This window comes from Dipodomys spectabilis, unplaced genomic scaffold (assembly GCF_019054845.1).
Source record: "Dipodomys spectabilis isolate Male_0828 unplaced genomic scaffold, ASM1905484v1 ptg000163l, whole genome shotgun sequence".
Taxonomy (NCBI): domain Eukaryota; kingdom Metazoa; phylum Chordata; class Mammalia; order Rodentia; family Heteromyidae; genus Dipodomys; species Dipodomys spectabilis.
The window spans coordinates 20,923,370-20,937,039 of NW_024870840.1; the positions used below are offsets into that span (position 1 = coordinate 20,923,370).

Genomic DNA, 13,670 nt, shown 5'->3' on the forward strand with positions numbered 1-13,670 from the left:
GAGAGATATGGAGAGGATGGGGTCCGAGGCCGAGATCGGGGAGCCCCGCATCCCCGCAGGAACCCGCACGTGGGGCCAGGGCGCGCGACGCAGACGGACATCCCGAGACTGGGAGGGGGGGCGCAGTGGTAGAGGGGGGAGTGGGGGCTGGGCGCACAAAAGCCGGGGTCGGCTGCCCGCAGAGCACCCCCCTCCCCGGGACTCCGCGCCGCCTCGCCCCCCCAAGGGGCGCCTCCCCAGGGGAGGACTTGCAGTCGGGCCCCAAGAGACGGGGGCGCTAGAGATGGAGGAACGTGGATAAAGGCCCAGGATCCCCTTGCCCTCCACCCATGAAAGGCAAAGACCCTTCTCTCTCTCTCTCTCTCCCCCCCCCCGCCCCCTGCAGTTCAGCTCAAGTGTGATGGGCACTGAGCAGGCCCTCAGATCTGGCCCTCACCCATGAGTGAGACCCCCACACCACCATAGAGTAAGCTGGCCCTGGCCCCAGGGGTGCACCTTCAGCCAGGACCCCTCCCAGCTCCAGCTCCAGCCGGACTGCCAATGGGGAAGGACCCTGACCTCTCCGGGGGTCGTGGGAAGAGTTCACGGAGGCTTCCTACTAGTAGGCTCCCAGAGAGGGGAGGGGAGAAGCTTCCAGCACAGGGTATTTAAAAGGATGATAGCTGCACCAAAGCTCCAAATGATGACACACCTACATTGGGACACACAAGACATCTGACTGTGGACACACAGAATGCCAGAAACACACCGCATCGCATGCGGAAGCGTGTTCCAGGGGGAAGAGTCACTTCCATAATGACCACATCTTCCCTCCAGCCTGAGGCAGTGAGTCACAGGCTGGCCAAACTGGTGACCTGGTCCCTTCCTAGGCCAGGAGATTGTTGGCCCAGAGAAGGTAAGGGGGTTTGCCCAGAACACACAGCAGGACAACCCTGGATTTCCAGTGGTCTCTTGGATCTCTGAGCCAAACAGCTCACTGGAAACAGCTGGAGAATGACGGAGAAGCTTCCTTGAAGGCACCTTGGCAGCCAGCTAGAGACCTACCCTCCCTCAGTGCCACCCTGGGGGAAGGGAGTCACCTACCAGGTGGTAGGCTTGGCTTGGCCTACATGTTTGCTTTTGTTGGATTCCCAATTGGTAGATTTCATATTACAGACCCATATACCCAGCTTCTCTTGAAGACCTGACAACTCTGGGCACAAGTTCTCCCCAGGCCCTAGCTACAAGCCCAAAGTTTCTTCTGTGTCCCCTTATCAGCCCGGAATGTAGCCTTGATGCTTCTGAGTAGGGATAAACATACACCCTTGTGTTTTCCTGTCCTCAGTTCACCTGTCCCTCCAACCTGGGCCTTGAAGCCAAAATGTGTGCTCTACTCTTCTGCAGCACCTACTATGCTCTAGCACCTGCAGACAGAGGCAGCTGCCTGACCTGATCCTCTCCAATCACAAAGGAAAGAGGGTGCTGATGGGCTCACCCCTGTAATCCTAGCTACACAGGAGGTAGGCTGAGATCTGAGGATCACAGTTCAAAGCCAGCCCAAGCAAAAAAATCCTCAGCCAGGACAAAGTCAGAAGGGAAGATGTAGCTCAAGTGGTAAAGTGCCAGGCTTGAGCAAAAACAAAATAAAAACAAGAGACTGAGGCCCTGAGCTCAAGCCACACACACACACATCCACACACCAAGGATGAACAGGACATTCTGTCCTTGGTTTTCAGAAGGAGGGTAAGGTTCCTTGGCACTTGCCAAAGGGCACAGATAGAGCCCCTCCCATCCCAGAGACAGGAACCCACTCACAAGCCCTTAGGAACAAAATTTGTCTGCAATGGCCTAGCTTTCCCTTCTAGTCCAGTCACCTTCCCCCTTCCGAATCCAGGGTTGGTGGCCACACCTCCCACCAGCTGGTCACTCCCAACCTAGCCTGAAGATTGGGTAGTCTCCCAGTCCCCCCAGAGCTCCTTCAGAGCTCCTGCCCCTCCCCTGCCTGCTGGGGAGTGCCAGGTATCTGGACCCTCATTCCCACCCTCACTATGCCTCTGCCACATCCCTACCCACTCCCTCCCTGGGAGGGATGCTCACCACCCACTGCTGCCCGACAAGCTGCAGTAGGCCCAAGTCCTCTTCCTTCCTACTCCCCCACAAGTCCAAACTGTGACTCCTTCAGAAGCTTCCCCCCTAAGCTGTAAGGAGACACAGGCATGACGCACACGCCACCAAGGAGAGGCAGTGGCGCCCAAGCTGTCTTTCTGCCCTCATTCTGCTGCCAAGGGCTGCCTTCTGGATTGGAGATGGCTCCCAGTCACCTAGCTGCTCAAGAAGCTGAGATCTGAGGCTCTTGGTTCAAAACCAGCCTGGTCAGGAAAATCCCTGAGATGCTTACCTCCAACTAACTATTTAAAAAGCCAGAAGTGGAGCTGGGGTAGAGTGCTAGCCTTCAGCACAAAAGCTTAGGGACAGCACCTAGGTCTTGAGTTCAAGCCCCAGAACCAGCACACCCCTCCCCACCCCACACCACCATCACCACTAAAAGGACTGGGGGTGTGGGTTCAAGTGGTACAGTGCTTGCCTAGCTCAGTTCTTCATCAGATGACACTAAGCAAGTTAAGTTTCTTAAACTATGCATCTGGATAATAACAAAGATGATAATCCAGGTAAACAACTTAGGCATAGTAGCTAATCTGAGTAGCTAATCTTAGCTACTCAGGAGCTTGAGATCTGAGGATCACGGTTCAAACCCATCCTCAATTAACCAGCAAAACACAAAAAACAGAAGCAAAGCTGTAATTCATGTGGTAGAGCACCAGTATTGAGCAAAAATGCTAAAAGTTGGGTGTGGATGACTCACTCCTGTAATCCTAGCTACTCAGTCAGCTAAAATCTGAAGATCTCAGTTCAAATTGAGCCAGGGCAGGAAAGTCTGTGAGACTCTAATCTTCAGAGGTGGTGCTGTGGTGCAAAGTGGTAGAGTGCTAGCTTTGAGCAAAAGAGCTGAGGGACAACACCCAGGCCCCATATTCAAGCCCCATGACAGAAAAAACAAAAACCCCCTCAGGGAGTTCAAGCCCCAATCTGACACACACAAATAATAGTAATAATTTTACTTTTTGTCAGTGTTTTTTTGTTTTGTTTTTGTCAGCCATGGGGCTTAAACTCGGCCTTGAGCTCTTCAGCTCAAGCCTAGCGCTCTACCACTTGAGCTACAGCTCCACTTCCAGTTTTCTGGTAGTTAACTGGAGGTAAGAGTCTCACAGACTTTCCTGCCTGGACTGGTTTTGAACTGCACTGCTCAGACCTCAGTCTCCTGAGTAGCTAGGATTGTAGGTCTGAGCCACCAGCACCTGGATGTCCCCGAGTGTTTGTGCTCCAGGCTAGTGCTCTACCGCTTGAGCCACAGCTGCACATTTGACATTTTGTTCTCATGGACGTTCCTTCCTGCAATCCTTAAATCTCAGCCTTCTGAGTAGCTAGGATTACAGGTGTGAGCCACGAGCCTGCGTACATACATATATACAGAGAGAGAGAGAGAGAGAGAGAGACAGAAGCCATGAGGCAAAGGCAATTGTTGCCTCAAATCCAGGTTGCTTGACCTGGATTCTGTCCTGTGCTTCAGGCCCTACTTTTTGGCCTCTTCTGTGTCTTTATTTGGCCTCTTCTGTGTCTTTATCCTGCCTCTGGAGTCTTCTCAGGTGAAGTGGGTTGCAGGACTTCAGGAAGGTTAAGGTCTCTACCGACCTCGTGTTGGTATCCCAGGGTCCCTGAATGAAGCTTCTCCATGTCTCTATCTTCTAGCTCCCGTTCCTGCCTATCCCAAGATCCTGAGGGGCAGGGGGGAGGGGCTAACCTGGACTCTGAGAAGTTCCCTTCTCCAGCTGCCCCCCCCCACTGTCTCTCAGGGGACCTTCACACATGGCCATGCCAGGGGCCTCTCTTGCCTCCTCCAGCTCCAGCTCCAGGGGGCAGGGTCTCAAGAGCCCTAGGCTTGTGGTCCCAGCCAGTCACTGAGTTATCAGGAGACCCTGGAGAACTCCTGCCCCTCTCTGGGCACTGGGTGAGGTGACATGTCATATGTCATCTGTCTCCCCCTATGAACAAGGGACTGGGGGCGGAGAAGTTGGCTCGGTGGTAGAGTGCTTGCCTCGCACACGTGAGGCCCTGGGTTCAATTCCTCAGCACCACATAAGCAGAAAAAAGCCAGAAGTGGCGCTGTGGCTCAAGTGGTAGAGTGCTAGCCTTGAGCTGAAGAACTGAGGGTCAGTGCGCAGGCCCAGAGCTCAGCCCCCACGACCAGACCCAAAAAACAAACAAGAGACTGGCTGGATGGGAGACTGCCTAGCTCCCCTTCAGGATACCATGTGGAGCAAGACCCCAGGTTCAAGGGTAGAGAACTCACCCTTGCCACCCCCTATTCAAATCATGAGCAACATCTACCAACTCTAGCTCTCTGCTCAGATCCCAGACACCTCCTATCATGACTGTCACCTGAACCTCACAGGTGGGTCACTGCACCCAGCTCTGTTCCTCAAGTGCTATGCAAATACACCTTTGATACAAGTCCCCACGTCCCCACCCAACCAGTCTGTCTCCTTCCCCCACTGAGCCCTGTCCACTGAGGAACTGGAGAGTTGACAATGAGGTATAGGGAGGAGGTGGGACGTGAAGATTGCCAGGTGCAGGCGGGGGAGACGCTGGAAAAAAAGAGCCCTGGCAAAAGCTCCATGACACCTAGGGCTGGTGCTTGTGGCTCACACCTGTAATCCTGGCTCCTCAATCTGAGGATTGAGGCTCTAAGCCAGCCTAGACAGAAGAAGTCTGTGAGACTTTTTTTTTTTTTTTGGTTGATCATGGGGCTTGAACTCTGGGCCTGGGCGCTGTCCCTCAGCTCTTCAGCTCAAAGCTAGTACTCTACCACTTAAGCCACAGCACCACTTCTGGTTTTCTAAGGTGGTTTATAAAAGATAAGAGTCTCATGGACTTCCCTGCCCAGGCTGGCTTTGAACCTCGATCCTCAGATCTCAGCCTCCTGAGTAACTAGGATTACAGGTGTGAGCCACCTGTGCCTGGCATCTGTGAGACCTTTTTTATCTCCAATTAACTAGCAAAATGCTGGAAGTGGAGGTATGACTCAAGTGGTAGAGCACCAGCTTGGAGCAAAAGAAAAATAAAGTGTTAAGGGATAGCACCCCGACCTTGACTTCAAGACCCACTACTCCCACAGATAAATAAAAGATGAGATTCTACTTCAACACCTAGATTCAAATCCTTCACTGTCTACTTTCAGCTAGCAGCATGCTCATATGCCCCACCTGACATGTGAACGGAAACTGCAGCTATGATTAATTCAGCTCTGGGGAGCAGAGCTGGGCCCGACCAGGCTTCATGGATGAGCCAGAGGGGACATGCTCATGGGCCTTGTCTGTGGAACTCACCTATTTCCAGAGACCCAGACCCGAGAGCGGGCAGAGCTCTTAGGATGGCAACAGATACCAGGAGAGTAGGGATTCTCCCATACTGACTTGCTGCCCTATGTAGAAGATGACATAGAAATGTATTTGAAAACTTGGCTGAAGGGCAGGCCAGAACCCTTCTCAGGGGGAAAGAGGTAGCCTGGCATAGGGCCAGGAGTGAGGGCTGCCACTGGCTGCCTGGCATTGGATTCCAGTTCATCTGGAAAACGCTCTGATCTGAGGATACTTGTATACCTAGTTGATGATATTGCTGTAAGGACTGGGGTTGGAGCTCTGTGCAGAGCATCTTCCCAGCATGCACAGGTTCCATCCCCAGTACCACAAAATACATTTTTTTTTGGTGCCAGTCCTGGAGCTTGAACTCAAGGCCTGAGCACTGTCCCTGAACTTTTTGCCTAAGGCTTGCACTCTACCACTTAGCCACAGGTCCACTTCCAGCTTTTTCTGTGTATGTGGTACTGAGGAATAGAACCCAGGGCTTCATGAATGCTAGGCAAGCACTCTACCACTAAGCCACATTCTCAGCCCAAAATACATATTTTTGGTTTTTTTTGTTTTTGTTTTTGTCAGTTGTGGGGCTTGAATTCTGGGCCTGGGCCTTGTCCCTCAGCTCTTCAGCTCAAGGCAAGCACTCTACCACTTGAGCCTCAGCTCCACTTCTGGTTTTCTGAGTGGTTTATTGGAGATAAGAGTCTCACGGCCTTTTCTGCCCGGCTGGCTTTTTTTAAAATATTTGTGTGTGTGTGTGTGAAAATACTGTACAGAGGGGTTACAGTTACATGAGCAAAGGTGATAAGTACATTTCTTATCAAGCATTGTTGCCTCCTCCTTTGTTTCCCCTCTCTCCCCCCTCCTGTTAGCTTTGAACCATGATCTTCAGTTCTCAGCCTCCTGAGTAGCTAGGGTTACAGGTGTGAGCCACCGGCGCCCAGCAAAATACATATTTTTTAAGAAAAGAATAGGCAGGCTGGGAGTGGCTTAGCAGTAGAGTGCTTGCTTAGCATGCACAAAGCCTTGGGTTTGATTCCTCAACAACACATAAACAGAAAAAACCAGAAGTGGTGCTGTAGCTCAAGTAATAGAGTGCTAGCTTTCAGCAAAAGAAGCCCAGAGACAGTGCTCAGGCCCTGAGTTCAAGTCTCAGGATTGGGAAAAAAAAAAAAAAACTAGGCCAGGCACTGGTGTCGCACACCTGTAATTCTAGCTACTCTGGAGGCTGAGATCTGAGTATCAAGTTTGAAGCCAGCTTGGACAGCAAAACCTGTGAGACTCTAATCTCCAATTAACCACACACACACACACACACACACACACACACACACACACAGAGCCACAGAAGTGGAGCTGTGGCTCAAGTGGTATAGCATCAGCCTTGAGCACAGAAGCTCAGGGACAGGGCCCAGGCCCTGAGTTCAATCCTCATGACAAGCACAAAAATAAATAAATGAAAATAAATGCACAATATTTCTCGAAAGCATGTGGAACAAGGGGCTAGCAGGTAAGGTTCTCAGTAATATGTGATTAAATATTTTTATCTTCACAGAAGGTCTCACTCTGGTTGTGTGTGTGTGTGTGTGTGTGTGTGTGTGTGTGTGTGTGTGTGTGTCTGTGTGTGTGTGTGTGTGTGTGTGGTGGTGTTTGTTTTGCTAGTCTTAGGGCTTTTTCTGTTTATGTGGTGCTGAGGAATTGAATCCAGGCCTTTATGCATGCTAGGTAGGCACTTTACCACTAAGCCACATTCCCAGGCCACAAGGTCTTATTCTGTAGTGCAGACTGATCTTGAACTTGAGATCCTCCAGCCTCTGCCTTTGGATGATGATGGGATTACAGGTGTATACTACCACACCCAGCTCTGGGAGATGTTTGTACGTCTCCGAAAGTATTATTTCCCAGATGCAAGGCAGAGATTTCATTTTGAGTTCTGGGTTAATTGTTATCCTAAATGTCCAGAAACTGTAACTATGCAATGAACCATGGTACTCTGTTTCAGAACCCACAGCTCCATAGGTCCCCACTTGCTAGGTCTGCCCAGGAGCAACAAGCCAGGGGAAAAAAGAGGAATGGGCTGGGAGAGAGAGGTCCTGGACCCTCACCACAGAAATCCTGCTGTTCAGGCACTCCTCCCAGGCCTCGGGGCCCTTTGTCTCCGCCAATAGCAGTGAATGGTGGTACAACTTCCCAGGAAAGCTGGATTTGGACCCAGAATGCAGTCCCCAGTGTTGGGAGCACATAGCTCCCAGACTGTCCCTGCCTTAACTGTGGTATAGCCACAGGTCCCCTGCTTCTGCTCCAAGTACACAGATCTCCATGAAGGTGGCCAGGGAGTTTGAGAGGTGATATTAGGGACCCATGATCAGATATTGAGTAGGCTGGTCAAGGCAAGAGGGGGGTATGGCTACCTATGGGTGGACGGGCCTAGTACCTGTGTGTGGGGTGTATTGTTGTTTTACAAAGAAGGAAATGAACTCAAAGAACAAAGATAGGTGTTATAAGCTGGTTCAAATGCAGCTAATGATTCAACCTTGACTTCCTCTCTTCCCACCCCCCCCATCCCATAGTCCTCCATAGGCCACAGGGAGAGTTAGGAGCCCAGAGGACTAAGCCTACTCCTTTATTCTTGCCTGTGTGGATCTTGGATAACTTGTGTTTCTGAGCCTCAGTTTCCTCATCTGTAGAATGGGTTCAACCCATCCATGTCCCGCAGGTCAGTAACCCATCCTCAGAAGGCTTTGCCTGCCCCTACACAGGGATGTGACCCTTCCTACTGCTCATGGCCACCTCCCTAAGACCCCAACATGGCACTACTCTAGGGGTTTTCTAAGAGCCAGCTCCCTCTCCAGCCTTTCCTTACTCTTCCACAGCTTCAGCTGCTCCAGCTGGATCCCTTTTCTATGTAAATTAACCTGCTTATTCCACAACACAGCTTTAGGTCTCCACTTCCCAGAAGTGGAAACAGACTCATTGTCTCTGTCTGTGTCTCTGTCTTTCTCTCTCTCTCTCTCTTCCCTCCCTCCCTCTCTCCCTCTCTCCTCCCTCCTTCCCTCCCCCCCACCCCAGTTTCTCTCTGTATCAATACTGGAGCTTGAACACAGGGCCTCAAACTCTTGCTTGGCTTTTTTTTTTGGGGGGGGGGTGGGTCCAGTTGTGGGGCCTGAACTCTGGGCCTGGGCTCTGTCCCTCAGCTCTTCAGCTCAAGACTAGCGCTCTACCACTTGAGCCACAGTGCCACTCCCGGCTTTTTTCTTTTTGCTTATGTGGTGCTGAGGAATCGAACCCAGGGCCTCATGCATGCAAGGCAAGCGCTCTACCACTGAGTCACCTTCCCAGCCCCTTGCTTGACTTTTTTGCTCGAGGCTGGAGCTCTATGTCTACTTCCAGCTTTTTGCTGGTTACTTGGAAATAAGATTCCGATGGGACTTTTCTGCCCTGGCTGGCTTCTAACCTTGATCTTCAGATCTCAGCCTCCTGAACAGCTAGGATCACAGTGTGAGTCCGTTCAAGGGCCCTCTGGCAGGAGGTCAGGCCCCTGGGTTGTAAGGGGCTTCCTCAAAGCCCCCATGTAGGAGGCGGACCCAGAACCTGTCTCCTCCTCCATCACCTGGCTGCCTCTCCTGGGTTCTTCCTCCCTGGTGCCCAAGCCCGGCCAGTTCCTCACATGTAACCTATGCAGCCATTAAAAGGTGATTACACATACCTGAACGACTAATAACAGGGAAGATGCCTGTGACAGTGCCAAGAGAGGAAAGCTAGATGTAAATCTGTAAATCTGTGTGACAAAGTATATCAATATCGCCAGGTATAGAAGAAAGAAAAAAACTAGAAGGAAACCGCCCAATATCCCCGTCTTATGGTTTTGCTTGTGTCTTAAGTAACATGGAGAATGTCTCTCCTGCTGTTCTCCATGTACCTAATAGTCGATCAGTGCACACTTCCTTTACATGAAGAAAAGACGTGTAAATACACGTGCCCGCATATGTGTAGCTGAAGTACAGGGAGACTGAGGCTTCCCTTTGAACTTCCTCTCCTTCAAATCCCTCCCCGGCCTCAAGACAACACAGCTACATCCAGGAGACAAGAAAGAAGTGTGGGGGACAGCCAGGACCTACCTACCCAGATCCCCGTCCGGCGCTGCCTCGGCGGGTGAGGATCCCCACTCCAACACCCCCCCCCCCCCCGCACCCTCTCTCCCAGGCTCCCACTGGCCTCACCTGGCGCTGGGAGATCCGGCGTTGCGAGAGGCGATGCGCACACCTGCCACTCCAGGTGAGGACTTGGGCTGGGGAGGCTCTGGCTGGGGAGGAGGAAGCCCGGAGGGGGCGTGGCCGTGGCGTCACCCACCGGCCCCGCCCCCACGCCCGGCCCCGCCCCTGCCTCCCAGCCGCAGGGGTCGAGGTTCTCATGCTTGCGGGGTGAGGTACCGGCACGCCCCGCGCGGCCCGGCCCGCCCCCGCTCTCCGCGGGCGGGGTGGGCTGAGGGTCTGCACGGCGGGGGTCCCAGGAGGTCGACACTCTGTTCAAATAGAACACGGGGTCTTCGGGTCCCAAGTTCACATCGCCTGTGAACCTTTGCTTCTGTCTGTACCCCCCGCCCGCCCCGCTTTCCTCGGGGACCCCGACCTCCCGGGGGTCGGGCGGGATGGAGCTGGGAGCCCGGGCCGGGGTGAAGCTATGGGGACTCAGACCCGCCCCGCGCTGCAGACTGGATACTGTATCCGTCTTCTCTCCGGGACGGTCTGGCCTCTCGGAGGAGCGCCGGATCCGTGTGGGTTCTCTATCCCCAGGGGGAAAACGAGCTGGTGCGCAGCACAAACACACTGGAATAGTATGCAATCGCGAAGAGGTGTGCTTGTATAAACAGCTGAGGATACTATGAGGAAATGCGTTCTAAGACGACCCGAGCCGCAGCAGGATGTAAATAGGAGGTGACAGCAGGATTACGCTGGGGCTTAGAACAAAACAAACCAGCCCCGAGAAGGGCCTGGGAAGAAAATGTTCACTGTGGCAACTCTGGGCGGTGGTTTGTTTTCATCCATTTTTAACATCGAATGGACTTATTTCCCTTGTATGCAGTTCCTCTATTTTTACTTTGTATTTTTTGTGGTGCTCGGGAGTAACTGCTAGGCATGCGCTCTACCACGACGCCCCCTGCCCCTTTCTTAAGGACTCTTTGTTTTGTTTTTTGTGTGCCTTTACTGGGTCTTGAACTCAAGGACTGAGCACTGTCTCTTAGTTTTTTGTTGTTGTTCAAGCCTGGCACTTTATCACTTGAGCCACACCACCACTTCCTGCTGTGTGTGTGTGTGTGTGTATGTGTGTGTAATTGAAGATAAGTCTCATGGACTTTCTTGCTGAATCCTTAGTTCTCAGCTTCCCGAGTACAAAATCCCTTAATTCTTAAAATATTCCATTTCTTGTCAGACACCGGTGGCTTACACCTGTAATCCTAGCTACTCAGGAGGCTGAGATCTGAGGATCATGGTTCAGAGCCAGCCCTGGCAAGAAAGTCTATGAGACTCTTATCTCCGATAAACCACCAGAAAACCAGAAGTGGTGCTGTGGCTCAAGTGGTAGACACTCACCTTGCGCTGAAGCACTGAGAGACAGCGCCCAGGCTCAGACCAACAACAAAAAATTCCATTTTTAGGGTTGGGAAGGTGGCTCAGTGGTAGAGCGCTTGCCTTGCATGCATGAGGCCCTGGGTTCCATTCCTCAGCACCACATAAGCAAAAAGAAAAAAGCCAAAGTGGTGCTGTGGCTCAAGAGGTAGAGGGCTAGCCTTGAGCTGAAGAGCTGAGGGACAGCGCCCAGGCCCAGAGTTCAGGCCCCACAACCAGACCCCCCCAAAAATAAATTCCATTTTTTTTAGCTACAATCTAGGATAATGTGACTCCTGACCTGTACTGAGCTGTCTAGCCTGTCCTTCTGAAGATGAGTCCCTCTTTGGGAGATTTTGACTTGCTGCCATGAAGATAGGGCCCCAAGGAGGCCAGAATGCTCAGAAGCAAGTCCAAGGGAGCAGAACTGGGGCTGCTTCCGTCCCTCAGCTGATCCACAGCTTTTTTTTTTTTTTTAAACTTAATTTTATTTTATTTGTGAACATACTGTACAGAGGGGACTCCACAGCTTTTATAGGTTTTTCTGACTATAAAAGCAGGAGGTGTTTATGGTGGAAAGGTAGAAAAGTCAGATGGAAGGAGGGAGGTGGATCGGATACATTGTACTCATGAATTCAGGGCCATGGAGAAGCCTCCCTTGTACCAGGAATGTCTGGCCTCCAGCCCTGCTTTTTCCTGGTTATTTTGGAGACAGAGTAAACTTTTCTACCCAGGCTGGTTTTGAACCTGAGTCCTCTGGATCTCCAACTTCTAAGGATTACAGGCTTTTCTGAATATGCTCATCACCACAAAAGGAAAGCCTAGGGCTGGAAAGGGGTGTTAGTGGTAGAAGCCCTGGGTTTGATTCCTCAGTACCACATAGACAGAAAAAGCTGGAAGTGGCTCTGTGGCTCAAGTAGTAGAGCGCTAGCCTTAAACAAAAGAAGCTCAGGGACAGCGCCCAGGCCCTGAGTTCCAGCCCCAGGACTGGCAAAAAAAAAAAAGAGGAAAGCCTATACTCACTAGCAACCACCACCAATACACTTTTTTTTTTTTTCTTTTTTTATCTTGGGGCTTGAACTCAGGGCCTGGGCACTGTCCCTGATCTCTTTTGCTCAAGGCTAATGCTCTACCACTTTGAGCTACAGCCCCACTTCTAGTTTTCTGGTGGTTAATTGGAGATAAGAGTGTCACAGACTTTCCTGCCCTGGCTGGCTTGGAACCACGATCCTCAGATCTCAGCCTCCCAAGGAGCTAGGATTACAGGCGTGAGCCACCAGCGCCTGGCAACCACCACATTTTTCTCCAGTTCCTCATCACCGCTATTCTCACTTCTGTCTCTGTGCTTTGCCTCTTCTTGACCTGTCATACAAATGAGCCCAGCCGTTTTGTGTTCTTTCCCTCAGCCGGAGGCTTTTGCAGTCAACCATATTGCAAGATGTGTCTACTTCATTCCTCTTCACAGCTGCCTGAGATTCCACACTCATTCCCAGCATCTGGATTCCACTGACTGCTCCTAGCAGGGTCTGGCCCGCACCCTTCCCTACACAAACCAGAAATTAGATGCAGACTTGGTGGCTTAATTAAATTTCCTTGTTCGGTCTTTGTTTCCCACTTTGAATCCAGGGCTTTGCACTTGAGTGCAAACGCTGCCACTGAGATGTCTGGAGTCTTTTCTTGTTTTTTGGCAAATCCTGGGGCTTGAGCTCAAAGCTTGGGCATGTCCCTGAGCCTCTTTGTGCTCAAGGCTAGCACTCTACCTCTTTGAGCCCCAGTGCCACTTCCTGCTTTTTCTTAGTAGTTTATTGGAGATAAGAGTCTCAGACTGCCGGGCACCGGTGGCTCACACCTGTAAACCTAGCTACTAAGGATGCTGAGATCTGAGGATCATGGTTCAAAGCCAGCCCAGGCAAGAAAGTCCGTGAGACTCTTATCTCCAATTAACTACCAGAAAACAGGAAGTGGCGCTGTGGCTCAAGTGGTAGAGAGCTCACCTTGAGCTTAAGAGCAAAGGGACAGTGCCCAAGCCCAGAGTTCAAGACCCATGACCAACAGAAAAAATAAAAATCTCACCAGCTTTCCTGCATGGGTTGACATTGAATTTTGATCCTCAGACCTCAGCCTCCTGAGTAGCTAGGATTCCAGGCATGATGGCCCTATTTAAATGAGGAAATTAAGGCCCCAATCATGAAGGGACCGTGCCTTTAATGAGTTATTGGGTGATTCGAGTCAGCAGATTCTGCCAACAGGAAAACATCGTCTGTGTTTGGTAAATATGGGCGTAGACAAAGTAATCAGAGCCCTAAGAGAGGTGATGCGAGTTTTGGAAGTCTTCCCAGAGGAATAACAGCTGGGGCCTCTGAGTATGTGTAGAAGTTTGCCATAGGGAGTCAAGGCAGAGGAATGGATCCACCATCTGAGTAAGGCCTGAGGTGTGATTTGGTGAGGGGCAGCATCTTAGAAATGTCTGCCCTTGGGCTGGAGGAAGAGGGCGAGGCTGGGCCGGGGGCAGGCTGAGGGTAGCAGACATCCCAACAGAGTGAGGAGTGCACAGGCCACTGCACCAGGCCTCTGAACATTCATGTTGGATGTGCTGAGCACAGGTGTGGTGCCT

General features: G+C 51.6%; 1 protein-coding gene across 1 annotated transcript in view; it reads right to left on the bottom strand.

Annotated features, from left to right (window-relative positions):
- The window catches only part of Josd1 (Josephin domain containing 1), a 312,495-nt gene that overhangs the window by 93,504 nt on the left and 205,321 nt on the right, over positions 1–13,670 (bottom strand). The window lies entirely within an intron of this gene.